This window comes from Hyperoodon ampullatus (genome assembly GCF_949752795.1).
Source record: "Hyperoodon ampullatus genome assembly, chromosome: X".
Classification (NCBI taxonomy): domain Eukaryota; kingdom Metazoa; phylum Chordata; class Mammalia; order Artiodactyla; family Ziphiidae; genus Hyperoodon; species Hyperoodon ampullatus.
This window is the reverse complement of record NC_136913.1, coordinates 13279570-13295077: the sequence shown is the minus strand read 5'-3', so window position 1 is coordinate 13295077 and position 15508 is coordinate 13279570.

The following is a 15508-nucleotide window of genomic DNA, read 5'->3' as shown; positions in this document are numbered from 1 at the left end:
TTTATTTGTCAAAAATAAGTAAATAAATTATTAAAATACTAATATAAAATGCATGGCAACAATTACAAAGCAGGTTCTAAACATATCAGGAAAATGAAAAAATAATAGTTTGTATTAAGCTGTAGTAAGCCAAAAAAGCGTTGTAATCTGTAAGTTAAACACTAAAGGTTAATAGATGTTTGGATGGCTTAGACAGTCCACTCCTAGGTACTTACTCAAAATAAATTTAAAAATAGGGTTTCCCTGGTGGCGCAGTGGTTGAGGGTCCGCCTGTCAATGCAGGGGACGCAGGTTCGTGCCCCGGTCCGGGAAGATCCCACATGCCGGAGCGGCTGGGCCGGTGAGCCATGGCCGCTGAGCCTGCGCGTCCGGAGCCTGTGCTCCGCAACGGGAGAGGCCACAGCGGTGAGAGGCCCGCGTACCGCAAAAAAAAAAAAATATATATATATATCCCTCAAAAGTCTTGTATACCAATGTTTATGTGGCTTTATTTTAATAACCGCTGAAGGAAAGAACTCACATGTCCTTCAATAGGAAAACAGGTAAACAAATTGTGGTATAATATCCCTACTATGGAATACTACTCAGAAATAATAGTGTTTCTTAGTCTGGTGGAATAGTAACTAAACTATTAAATTAAGGGCACTGGTAATAAATAGCCTTTGTTTTGGTACAAATCCAGTTAGACCTAGATTTTGCCTTCTTGAAGTTTAAATCTAAAAAAGATAACTGAGAAAGATAGATGGCAATAACCTCAGCTGTCTAAAACTTTATACAAAAATAGTATTTTATTATTAAAATGCATTTTATTATAGTTATGCAAGATGTTAGCATAAGGAGAAGTTTGGGGAGTAGTATACAAGAACTCTATATAGGAACTCAAATTTAAAAGTTTTTAAAAATGCTTTTTTGTATACATTCTTTCCTTAGCTATGTAATCCCCTTCAAAAAAAATGAATTCCACAGATATATCAAGACAAAAGAGATGAGAACCTGAACATTTTTCAAAGTAAATACTGATATAGAAATTCAGATATATATTTGGAGTGCCTAAAATATTCTCCTCATTGCTTTACTAAAAATATAATGATTTTGGTCTGTTACAAATTTCTTTTATTTCTATAAAGATAAAAGCGTATATAGAAAATTGATATTTTTACCATAAACAGCTTTGATTCTCAAAATTCCATAATGCCTACAATGGCTAAAATATTATTTTTAGGTAAGAAACTGCCACATCAATTTTGTTGAAATACACTACCGTTGTACCACAGTTCAGTAATAGGTTACAAGTCTCAATTACAGAAAACCCTTGACAGAGGAAAAAAATATCACATGAAAAGTGAAGCCCCATGCTGAGGGTATAAGCTTGATAAAAGCCAGTAAAGCAGGAAAAAAGGCATCTATCTAATTTCATGTTTTCATTATATTTTAAAATATGTATTCAGAAAATGTTGCCCTCTAACAAATTAACCCTCTGTCATACGGATGACAAATGGTTATGACATAGGACATAGAACATAAAATAGAATAAAACATTTAATGTGATTTATGATATACATAACCTAATTATTTAAACAGATTATTATTCCAGAAGGTTCTCTTTTAATCTGCTACAAATTCATATAGTCACGTAACCAGGCTATGTTAAGCTAATGTAAAGTGATATTAAATTGTGCTTTTCTTATTGTCTGAGGGGTCCCATGAAGCCCTCAGAGCTGAGGCCAACGGGTGTCACGTGTCTAGTCATTCTAAAGACAGGTGATGACTTAATCACCCAAGTGATTGGTTCAGTGCCCACCACCTCTGCCAGCTTATTCAGGAGAAACCCAGAGAGACTTATTAGAAAGTTTAGAAGAGAGGTGATTTCTCAAAGTGAAAAGAAATGAGAACATCCTGGTATTTTTGTTTTCTTCCTCGTGGGGTCATTCTCTCCTCCTTCAAACTTAGGTCAAGGGGGTCAAGGAGGCAACAAGAAACTCCTTTGGGGAGATGGGAGGATAGGACTAGGAAAGAAGGGAAGGGACTGGTAAGCAGTGGTGGAGGCAGAGGAAGACGACATGTAAAGCTGAAGAAGTATGTAGATCACAACGGTCTTGTAAAATCATGTTAAGGGGTTCACTAGAAGGCCAATGGGAAACATCTGACTTGTTTTGAACAAGGAGGTGACATGATCTGGTTCGCGTTTCCAAAGGGTCTTCTGCTTACTGTTTGGAGAATGGATTGGAACAGAGCAATACAAAGCAGGCAACGTTAGGAAGCCGCCACCATAATCCAGGTGAAAGATGTGGCCTGAACAAGGTGGTGGTGAGGCAAATGAATGGAATTGAGAAACATTTTGGCATTCAAAAGGGCAGAACTTTGTGGTTGCTTGTGTAATAGATTGCCTGTTAAGGCAGATATTGAATGGAATGCCCATGGTGGGTGGTATCCTTGAAATGATCTTCATTGTTCTATAAAAGTTACAGAACTCCTTTGGTGATGTAAATATAAGATGGGAAGGCACCCATTATTCAGTGTGGGATAATATGTGAGAACTTCGTACCTGCTTCCCAAGATTCAAAGTTAGGAAGACCTGTAAACTTAGGCCAGAAAGACCTCTTCTGAGAACCAGTGGCAGAGACAGACAATGAAATCCTGTAAATGCAATGACTGAGGAAAGGGGGCTTGTGAACAGGGACCAAGACAGGGGTTTTGGAGTTTGTGGTGTGACATGCCTCGCAGCCTGAGATGGGCTCTGGAATAGACTTTCCAGCAGCAGTCACTGTACAGAACTTGTTTAAAACACAAAATTGTGGGAGAACTCTGTCAGATAGCAGTCCTCTAGTTGGTTCTCCAGTGGGTGTTTGTATGAAAAACCCATCCTTTGTGTCCTGATCGAACCCCTGGGATTGGGTAAGGCCTTGGAGGCCGCGGTCAATTACGGGGAGGTGTGATATACAGGGAGGAAATGGACTTGCTGCTACCGGCAGGGGTGGAGCCTTCAATGTATAATTGTTCATGCCTGTATTGTCCTTAGTGATGGTGAAACAGGTGACACTGGTTCTAATTGGGTGTTAGAAGTGAAAGAGAAGGAGGAATCAAGGATGTTTCTCAGGATTTTGTTTTGGGATCTGGATCAACAATGGCACCATTCCCAGACATGTGGAATTTGCTTCCTATCCATGTCTTATACTTGGCTAGGTTTTTATGTCTCTATCCAGACACCAGACAGTAACGAATATTTGCATAGTGCTTTACCATTTGTCAGGGGCTTTCACATATATTACCATATGTTATGCTTTCCAATGCCCTGAGAAGTTCACTAGGCAGTCTACTATTTCTCTTTATTATGATAAGGAAATTGAAGCTCAGAGGGGTGGAGTGAATTGTTCTAGGTAGTAAGAATTCCGGCTCTGAATCCAGTTCTTCTTTTTTTAAATAATTAATTAATTTATTTATTAATTTGTCTGCGTTGGGTCTTGGTTGCTGTGCGCAGGCTTTCTCTAGTTGTGGCGAGCGGGGGCTACTCTTTGTTGCAGTGGGCGGGCTTCTCATTGCGGTGGCTTCTTGTTACGGAGCACGGGCTCTAAGCAGGGGGGCTTCAGTAGTTGTGGCTCATGGGCTCTAGAGCGCAGGCTCAGTAATTGTGGTGCACAGGCCTAGTTGCTCTGCGACATGTGAGATCTTCCTGGACCAGGGCTCGAACCCGTGTCCCTTGCATTGGCAGGCGGATTCTTAACCACTGCACCACCAGGGAAGTCCTCAATCCAGTTCTTCTAATTCATTTGCTTGTTCATTTATATATCCATGCTTTATTTCTTACACAAATATTTACTGGGTGCTTCCTAGACCAGTTACTGGGGTAACCTCTGGAGATACAAAGACGTGCATGAGAGTCCTTCCCTGAAGGTCTGGTGCAGTCAGATGCATTCACACATAAGAAAAACACAAGTAGATTTCTCCAAAAGAGTAGAGATTTTGGAAGGGCACAGAGGAGTCCACATTAATGATGTGTAGGAGATGTCAGATGGAGGGGGAAGAAAGACACCCCAGGCAGCTGCTTTTTCTTACTGCAGGTTCCATGGTTCTCTGATTTCAGAATCTTGAATGTCACTGAGAGAAGTGTGAAGTTAATGAGACTGAATTCTACCTTTTATGAAAAATTTGGAAAGAAGTAAGGACTGAATTGAGGTACGGCATTGTTTTATGCACACTGTTAGATTTAATGAATAAATTGTTCCTTTAAAGGTCTTTTTTTTTAAGTCAACTATGCAATTAAAGGAATTATGTTTCCAAGATGGGTAATTTTCTCTATGGTATTTCACAGCTTGAACCCAGAATACTAAACGTTCCTCCAAATTACAAAGCAGGCAAAATAGAATTTTCATAATTAACCAATGTAAAATCATAATTGTTCACCAGGGTGGGATAGAAATCTGTGTTCCAGCAAGTGAAACTATGCTGACCCCTTTGAGCCTTAAGGGAAAATGTTATGACATTTCTATGGAAAGAGAAGTTACAAAGTTAGACCTTTCCATCCCAAGTCAATTTGAGCACTACTCCTTTCCGAAGTTAAATGGTATAATGTGTCATCAGTTCATATTGAACGGAACGTCTTCTGAATTTTCTTGCATCATAATTTGTCTTTTCTATACCTCCACACCCATCTTTTTGTATCAGCTAATGGATGGGAGACCAACACCTACTTCCCTCTCCAAAGCCCTGTGCTGCCTCCACACCATCACTACTGTAAAGGAGAAGACTTTTCCCTCATGCCAACTCTACACAGCCCCATCTTTTCTTTTCCCTTTAAAATGTGAATCTAACTACTTTGCTCTTGGTGGTAAAAGTAAGATCTTCCTTGACGAGCATTCTTAGAAATGGCAAATGAAACGTCAAGGGAAAAGAACACGATTTAGACTGACCCACCTCCAAGGCCAGAACCTCGCCAGTGACACCGTGCATGACTCCTGCTCTGTTGTGGTGTAGGACAGAGACCCTGCAGCGGGCAGAGGCCATCGGGGATTCAGTCCTGGCTGTGACCCTAGCAGGGCACTCTTCCAGGGTGGCCCACCTCACTTGTATCTAGAATGAGAACACCTAGACCTTTGTCTCAGTAAATGTTGGTCAAGTGAATGAGGCCCTGGAGCAGACCCCTAACCTGTCTGGTTCAGTCACTTTGTATATTGGAAACATTCCTCAGAAGGCTTTTCTGTCCCTGGAAATGTATTATCCCTGAGGTGGCCCATGTCTTCTCACTCGCCATACCTCCCTGGGTGATCTCACTCATTCAAATGGTTTGATCTATCTTCTATTTACTGGTAAATCCTAAATTTAGAATTTATAACCTCTCCCTCTGTCTCCTCACCTCTCCACTGTTCCCTCCTCTCCTCTCTTCAGCTCTTGTCCATAATAATAGACCCTTTGCATTCCCAAGTGTTGAACCTGAAGAATCCATGAACTCCTGGAAACCGCTATGCACATAGAAGAGAGAATAGAGAAAAAACAAACACAAAACAAAACCCCAAACAAAACACAAAACAAGCCAGCAAAAACCAGGTCCCTCTGACGTCTTCAGCCAGTGGCTCTACTTACACGTCCCACCCATTCTTCAGTCTTGTCAGTTCTTCTATCCAACAAACAGCCTCTCGGATCATCAACTCCCCCTCATTCCTCCTTCCCACCTCCAGTTCCAGTCCTTGTTATTTCACATTCTACTTATTACAGTTAACTGTCCATTGGTCTTCCTGACTTTGCTTTTTTTCTGTATCCTGTTGCTGATTAGTCTCCCTAGAAATCTGTTTTTGTCTTGATATCTCCTTTCTTCTTGGCAGGTAGGACAGGGTGGCACCGTTTCGTGTACTAGCTCATATGCAGAGTCTCCCTCCAGGCACTCGGAGTCAGCCATCCAAGGGCTGCATGTCACCTGGCCATCCTGCTTCCCAACCCTGACACCCACTTCCAGACCTGTGCAGCCTAATGCGTAGCCACTTTTTATTTAATTTTAATTGACTGGCTTTTAAATTTAAGAACTGAAGCACCTTTGTCAATGTGGATGCAAATATTAACAGAAAATTATTTTTAGTATTTGATTCAGTTACAGGGAAACTTTCTTTTTTTTTTTTAAATTTTATTTATTTATTTATTTATTTATGGCTGTGTCAGGTCTTTGTTACTGCGCGTGGGCTTTCTCTAGTTGCAGCAAGCAGGGGCTACTCTTTGTTGCAGTGTGTGGGCTTCTCATTGCAGTGGCTTCTCTTGTTGCAGAGCATGGGCTCTAGGCGTGCAGGCTTCAATAGTTGTGGCATGCGAGCTCAGTAGTTATGGCACATGGGCTTAGTTGCTCCGCAGCATGTGGGATATTCCCGGACCTGGGCTCGAACCCATGTCCCCTGCATTGGCAGGCGGATTCTTAACCACTGCACCACCAGGGAAGCCCCAGGGAAAGTCTTATGTATAAGTATTTGGAACAACTTGGGTAAACGAGTTCATCTTTTCAATTGTAAATTTTACAATACCTAAATGTAGGTTAATTATTTCAGATGAATTTAACATCCAAATTGAGATATGCTGTAAGTGTGAAATGCACATTAAATTTCTGAGACTTAGTGTGAGTAAAAGAATGTAAAATATCACATTAATAATTTTTATATAGAGAGTACATATTGAAATAACATTTTAGATATATTGAATTAGATAAAATATATTTTAAAAGTGAATTTAATCTGTTGATTTTTGCTTTTTTAAATAGAGAATTTTAAATTACATGTGTAGCATGTATTACATTTCTATCAGGCAGTGCTATTCTAGAATAATTGGGCCATTTTCCTTATTCCCTCCTCCCTTCAACTTAGATTTTCCAGGGCAGGCTAAATTTTTAATATTTCCTATAACCACCCCCTCCATCTTCATAAATAATTCATAATTGTTAGATAACCTGTTCGAACGAATGGTTTAGACAATGTGATCTAGGCTTCCACCCCCTTCTAGTGTTTTCTGTCATTGTTCTTTGCATCTGGAACATCCTTGTTTTCTTTTCCAAAGTCTACATTGCCTCTGGGTCCAACACAGATGACCTGTCCCATCCCACCCCTGTGCCATCCTTGACCACATGCCATGGGTTGATGTCTCCTAATTCTTAATTCCCAGAGCACACAGAGTTAGTTTCTACATGTGCAGATTCGTTGCCACACTCTGTACCACTTTTCATTGTTCTGACTTCTTACATGTAAATCTTCCCTTCCCTTCTAGAAAGTTCAGTCACTGAGCCAAGCATCATGCTTTCTGGGAATGTAAATTAATACAGCCACTATGGAGAACAGTATGGAGGTTCCTTAAAAAACTAGAAATAGAGATACACCAGAAATACAGCTACACGTGGAACAACTCCTACAGAACACCTACTGAACACTGGCAGAAGACCTCAGACCTCCCAAAAGGCAAGAAACTCCCCACGTTCCTGGGTAGGGCGAAGCGGAGAGATTCCCGCACAGAGGATCGGTGCCAACCAGCACTCACCAGCCCGAGAGGCTTGTCTGCTCGCCCGCCAGGGCGGGCGGCGCTGGGAGCTGAGGCTCGGGCTTCAGTCAGAGTGCAGGGAGAGGACTGGGGCTGGCGGCATGAACACAGCCTGAAGGGCCTAATGCGCCACAGCTAGCCGGGAGGGCGTCCGGGAAAAAGTCTGCACCTGCTGAAGAGGCAAGAGACTTTTTCTTCCCTCTTTGTTTCCTGGTGCTCGAGGAGAGGGGATTCAGAGCGCTGCTTAAAGGAGCTCCAGAGACGGGCGCGAGCCACGGCTGTAAGCGCGGATGCCAGAGACGGGCGTGAGACACTGGGGCTGCTGCCGCCGCCAAGAGGCCTGTGTGTGAGCGCAGGTCACTGTCCACGCCCCCCTTCTGGGGAGCCTGTGCAGCCCGTCACTGCGGGGGTCCCAGGATCCAGGGACGGCTTCCCTGGGAGAATGCACGGCACTCCTTGGGCTGGTGCAACATCACACCGGCCTCTGCCGCAGCAGGCTCGTCCCGCACTCTGTGCCCCTCCCTCCCTCGCGGCCTGAGTGAGCCAGAGTCCCCAAAGCGGCTGCTCCTTTAACCCTGTCCTGTCTGAGCAAAGAACAGGCAACCTCTGGAGACCTACACGCAGAGGCGGGGCCAAATCCAAAGCTGAGCCCCGAGAGCTGTGAGAACAAAGAAGAGAAAGGGAAATCTCTCCCAGCAGCCTCAGAAGCAGCGGATTAAATCTCCACAATCAACTTGATGTACCCTGCATCTGTGGAATACATGAATAGACAACGAATCATCCCAAATTGAGGAGCCAGGAGTCAGTGCTGTGCCTCTGAGGTGGGAGAGCCAACTTCAGGATACTGGTCCACAAGAGACCTCCCAGCTCCACATAATATCAAACGGCGAAAATCTTCCAGAGATCTCCATCTCAACACCAGCACCCAGCTTCACTCAACGACCAGCAAGCTACAGTGCTGGACACCCTATGCCAAACAACTAGCAAGACAGGAACACAATGCCACCCATTAGCAGAGAGGCTGCCTAAAATCATAAAAAGTCCGCAGACACCCCAAAACACACCACCAGATGTGGACCTGCCCACCAGAAAGACAAGATCCAGCCTCATCCACCAGAACACAGGCACTAGTCCCCTCCACCAGGAAGCCTACACAACCCACTGAACCAACTTTAGCCACTGGGGACAGACACCAAAAACAATGGGAACTACGAACCTGCAGCCTGCATAAAGGAGACCACAAACACAGTAAGATAAGCAAAATGAGAAGACAGAAAAACACACAGCAGGAGAAGGAGCAAGATAAAAACCCACCAGACCTAACAAATGAAGAGGAAATAGGCATTCTACCTGAAAAAGAATTCAGAATAATGATAGTAAAGATGATCCAAAATCTTGGAAATAGAATAGACAAAATGCAGGAAACAGTTAACAAGGATCTAGAAGAACTAAAGATGAATCAAGCAACGATTCAAAACACAATAAATGAAATGAAAAATACTCTAGATGGGATCAATAGCAGAATAACTGAGGCAGAAGATCGGATAAGTGACGTGGAAGATAAAATAGTGGAAATAACTACTGCAGAGCAGAAGAAAGAAAAAAGAATGAAAAGAACTGAGGACAGTCTCAGAGACCTCTGGGACAACAATAAACGCACCAACATTCAAATTATAGGGGTTCCAGAAGAAGAAGAGAAAAAGAAAGGAACTGAGAAAATATTTGAAGAGATTATAGTTCAAAACTTCCCTAATATGGGAAAGGAAATAGTCAGTCAAGCCCAGGAGGCACAGAGAGTCCCATACAGGATAAATCCAAGGAGAAATATGCCAAGACACATATTACTTAAACTGTCAAAATTTAAATACAAAGAAAACATATTAAAAGCAGCAAGGGAAAAACAACAAATAACACACAAGGGAATCCCGAGAAGGTTAACAGCTGATCTTTCAGCAGAAACTCTGCAAGCCAGAAGGAACTGGCAGGACATATTTAAAGTGATGAAGGAGAAAAACCTACAACCAAGATTACCCAGCAAGGATCTCATTCAGATTTGATGGAGATATTTAAACGTTTACAGACAAGCAAAAGCTGAGAGAGTACAGCACCACCAAACCAGCTTTACAACAAATGCTAAAGAAACTTCTCTAGTCAAGAAACACAACAGAAAGAAAAGACCTACAATAATGAACCCAAAACAATTAAGAAAATGGGAATAGGAACATACATATCGATAATTACCTTAAATGTAAATGGACTAAATGCTCCCACCAAAAGACACAGATTGGCTGAATGGATACAAAAACAAGACCCATATATATGCTGTCTACAAGAGTCCCACTTCAGACCTAGGGACACATACAGACTGAAAGTAAGGGGATGGAAAAAGATATTCCATGCAAATGGAAACCAAAAGAAAGCTGGAGTAGCAATTCTCATATCAGACAAAATAGACTTTAAAATAAAGACTACTAGAAAAGACAAAGAAGGACACTACATAATGATCAAGGGATCGATCCAAGAAGAAGATATAACAATTGTAAATATTTATGCACCCAACATAGGAGCACCTCAATACATAAGGCAAATACTAACAGCCATAAAAGGGGAAGTTGACAGTAACACATTCATAGTAGGGGACTTTAACACCCCACTTTCACCAATGGACAGATCATCCAAAATGAAAATAAATAAGGAAACACAAGCTTTAAATGATACACTAAACAAGATGGACTTAATTGATAGTTATAGGACATTCCATCCAAAAACAACAGAATACACATTTTTCTCAAGTGCTCATGGAACATTCTCCAGGATAGATCATATCTTGGGTCACAAATCAAGCCTTGGTAAATTTAAGAAAATTGAAATTGTATCAAGTATCTTTTCTGACCACAATGCTATGAGACTAGATATCAATTACAGGAAAAGATCTGTAAAAAATACAAACACATGGAGGCTAAACAATACATTACTTAATAACGAAGTGATCACTGAAGAAATCAAAGAGGAAATTAAAAAATACCTAGAAACAAATGACAATGGAGACACGATGACCCAAAACCTATGGGATGCAGCAAAAGCAGTTCTAAGAGGGAAGTTAATAGCAGTACAATCCCACCTTAAGAAACAGGAAACATCTCAAATAAACCTAACCTTGCACATAAAGCAATTAGAGAAAGAAGAACAAAAACACCCCAAAGTTAGCAGAAGGAAAGAAATCATAAAAATCAGATCAGAAATAAATGAAAAAGAAATGAAGGAAACGATAGCAAAGATCAATAAAACTAAAAGCTGGTTCTTTGAGAAGATAAACAAAATTGATAAACCATTAGCCAGACTCATCAAGAAAAAAAAGGGAGAAGACTCAAATCAATAGAATTAGAAATGAAAAAGGAGAAGTAACAACTGACACTGCAGAAATACAAAAGATCATGAGAGATTACTACAAGCAACTCTGTGCCAATAAAATGGACAACCTGGAAGAAATGGACAAATTCTTAGAAATGCACAACCTGCCAAGACTGAATCAGGAAGAAATAGAAAATATGAATAGACCAATCACAAGCACTGAAATTGAAACTGTGATAAAAAATCTTCCAACAAACAAAAGCCCAGGACCAGATGGCTTCACAGGCGAATTCTATCAAACATTTAGAGAAGAGCTAACACCTATCCTTCTCAAACTCTTCCAAAATATAGCAGAGGGAGGAACACTCCCAAACTCATTGTACGAGGCCACCATCACCTTGATACCAAAACCAGGCAAGGATGTCACAAAGAAAGAAAACTACAGGCCAATATCACTGACAAACATAAATGCAAAAATCCTCAACAAAATACTAGCAAACAGAATCCAACAGCACATTAAAAGGATCATACACCATGATCAAGTGGGGTTTATTCCAGGAATGCAAGGATTCTTCAATATTCTTATGCAAATCAATCAACGTGATACACCATATTAACAAATTGAAGGAGAAAAACCATATGATCATCTCAATAGATGCAGAGAAAGCTTTCGACAAAATTCAACACCCATTTATATTAAAAACCCTGCAGAAAGTAGGCACAGACGGAACTTTCCTCAACATAATAAAGGCCATATATGACAAACCTACAGCCAACATCATCCTCAATGGTGAAAAACTGAAACCATTTCCACTAAGATCAGGAACAAGACAAGGTTGCCCACTTTCACCACTCTTATTCAACATAGTTTTGGAAGTTTTAGCCACAGTAATCAGAGAAGAAAAGGAAATAAAAGGAATCCAAATCGGAAAAGAAGAAGTAAAGCTGTCACTGTTTGCAGATGACATGATACTATACATAGAGAATCCTAAAGATGCTACCAGAAAACTACTAGAGCTAATCAATGAATTTGGTAAAGTAGCAGAATACAAAATTAATGCACAGAAATCTCTGGCATTCCTATACACTAATGATGAAAAATCTGAAATTGAAATCAAGAAAACACTCCCATTTACCATTGCAACAAAAAGAATAAAATATCTAGGAATAAACCTACCTAAGGAGACAAAAGACCTGTATGCAGAAAATTATAAGACACTGATGAACGAAATTAAAGATGATACAAATAGTTGGAGAGATATACCATGTTCTTGGATTGGAAGAATCAACATTGTGAAAATGACTCTACTACCCAAAGCAATCTACAGATTCAATGCAATCCCTATCAAACTACCACTGGCATTTTTCACAGAACTAGAACAAAAAATTTCACAATTTGTATGGAAACACAAAAGACCCCGAATAGCCAAAGCAATCTTGAGAGTGAAGAATGGAGCTGGAGGAATCAGGCTCCCTGACTTCAGACTATACTACAAAGCTACAGTAATCAAGACAGTATGGTACTGGCACAAAAACAGAAAGATAGATCAATGGAACAGGATAGAAAGCCCAGAGAGAAACCCACACACATATGGTCACCTTATCTTTGATAAAGAAGGCAGGAATGTACAGTGGAGAAAGGACAGTCTCTTCAATAAGTGCTGCTTGGAAAACTGGACAGGTACATGTAAAAGTATGAGATTAGATCACTCCCTAACACCATACACAAAAATAAGCTCAAAATGGATTAAAGACCTAAATGTAAGGCCAGAAACTCTCAAACTCTTAGAGGAAAACACAGGCAGAACACTCTATGACATAAATCTCAAGATCCTTTTTGACCCACCTCCTAGAGAAATGGAAATAAAGACAAAAGTAAACACATGGGACCTAATGAAACTTCAAAGCTTTTGCACAGCAAAGGAAACCATAGATAAGCCAAAAGACAACCCTTAGAATGGGAGAAAATATTTGCAAATGAAGCAACTGACAAAGGATTAATCTCCAAAATGTATAAGCAGCTCATGCAGCTCAATAACAAAAAAAAACCCAATCCAAAAATGGGCAGAAGACCTAAATAGACATTTCTCCACAGAAGATATACAGACCGCCAACAAACACATGAAAGGATGCTCAACATCTTTAATCATTAGAGAAATGCAAATCAAAACTACAATGTGATATCATCTCACACCAGTCAGAATGGCCATCATCAAAAAATCTAGAAACAATAAATGCTGGAGAGGGTGTGGAGAAAAGGGAACACTCTTTCAGTGCTGGTGGGAATGTAAATTGATACAGCCACTATGGAGAACAGTATGGAGGTTCCTTATAAAATTACAAAGAGAACTACCATATGACCCAGCAATCCCACTCCTGGGCATATACCCTGAGAAAACCATAATTCAAAAAGAGTCATGTACCAAAATGTTCATAGCAGCCCTATTTACAATAGCCCAGAGATGGAAACAACCTAAGTGTCCATCATGTGATGAATGGATAAAGAAGATGTGGCACATATATACAATGGAATATTACTCAGCCATAAAAAGAAACGAAATTGAGCTATTTGTAATGAGGTGGATGGACCTAGAGTCTGTCATACAGAGTGAAGTAAGTCAGAAAGAGAAAGACAAATACTGTATGCTGACACATATATATGGAATTGAAGGAAAAAAATGTCATGAAGAACATAGGGGTAAGACAGGAATAAAGACACGGACCTACTAGAGAATGGACTTGAGGATGTGGGGAGGGGGAAGGGTAAGCTGTGACAAAGCGAAAGAGAGGCATGGACATATATACACTACCAAACGTAAGGTAGATAGCTAGTGGGAAGCAGCCGCATAGCACAGGGAGATCAGCTCGGTGCTTTGTGACCGCCTGGAGGGGTGGGATAATGAGGGTGGGAGGGAGATGCAAGAGGGAGGGGATATGGGAACATATATATATGTATAACTGATTCACTTTGTTATAAAGCAGAAACTAACACACCATTGTTAAGCAATTATACTCCAATAAAGATGTGAAAAAAAAACACTTAGCTCAGTGCCTGCCCCCATAGTAAGCATAATTAATTCAACTAATATTTATTGAGCATCTAAGTGCTAGGCATGGTTCTAGATGTTAGAAATATAGTACTTAATAAGAGAATCAAAAATCCCTGCCTATTTAAACTCACAATCTAGAAAAAAAAAAAACTAGAAATAGAATTACCATATGGCCCAGCAATCCCACTACTGGGCATATATCCAGAGAAAACCATAATTCAAAAAGACACATGCACCCCAGTGTTCATTGCAGCACTATTTACAATAGCCAGGTCATGGAAGCAACCTAAATGCCCACTGACAGATGAATGGATAAAGAAGATGTGGTACATATATACAATGGAATATTACTCAGCCATAAAAAGGAACGAAGCTGGGTCATTTGTAGAGACATAGATGGACCTAGAGACTGTCATACAGAGTGAAGTAAGTCAGAAAGAGAAAAACAAATATTGTATAATAACGTATATATGTGGAATCTAGAAAAATGGTACAGATGAACCAGTTTGCAAAGGCAGAAATAGAGACACAGATGTAGAGAACAAATGTATGGACACCAAGGGGGGAAAGCGGGGGGTGGGGGGTGGTGGTGGTGGGATGAATTGGGAGATTGGGATTGACATATATACACCAATATGTATAAAATAGATAACTAATAAGAACCTGCTGTATAAAAAATTTAAAAATAAAATTTAAAAAAAAGCATCTGGGCTTCCCTGGTGGCTCAGTGTTTAAGAATCCACCTGCCACTGCAGGGGACATGGGTTCGAGCTCTGGTCCGGGAAGATCCCACATGCCGCAGAGCAACTAAGCCCGTGCAGCACAAATACTGAGCGTGTACTGTAGAGTCTGCGAGCCACAACTACTGAGCTCACATGCCACAACTACTGAAGCCCGTGGTCCTAGAGCCTGAGCTCCGCAACAAGAGAAGACACTGCAGTGAGAAGCCCGTGCACCGCAATGAAGAGTAGCCCCCACTCGCCCCAACTAGAGAAAGCCCGTGCACAGCAACGAAGACAACACAGCCAAAAATAAATAAATTTTTATAAAAAGCATCATGTTTTCTCCTTCATTTGAGACATCTACTGGATTTAAACTATGATTTTTTTTTGAGCAACACAAAGGCTCAATAAGGACCAGTGCAAGAATATTCCATATAGTTGAATTGTACCCTTATTGAGTTGCCAAATATTAAACATGGCAATTTTAATTAATTAAAGAAATATATTTATATTTTTGAAGATGTGCTGTAGTGGAGAAAGAATTTGCCACGGAGTCAGCAAACTAAGATTTTAGTTCCATTCGTGCCTCTATGGGCAACCTGCCCTTGGACAAGTGCACTTCACCTTTCTGGAACTTTCTTCATCTAGAAAAGAGATTAGGTAAGCTCTAAGGTATATTACAAATCACATATTTTATAAGTCTGTTTTGGAAATCTTTCTCAAATGCCTTACATACTACTCTGAATTTTTAAAATAGAACATGCAGAACAGAAATTAGCATTTTTTTAAATGTCAGAGTCATTATTAGGGATGTCAATTATTATGCACTGACAGTGTAATGCAGCTAAGGGGTTATTGTGTTGTGAATGAGTGCTTACTCTCCAG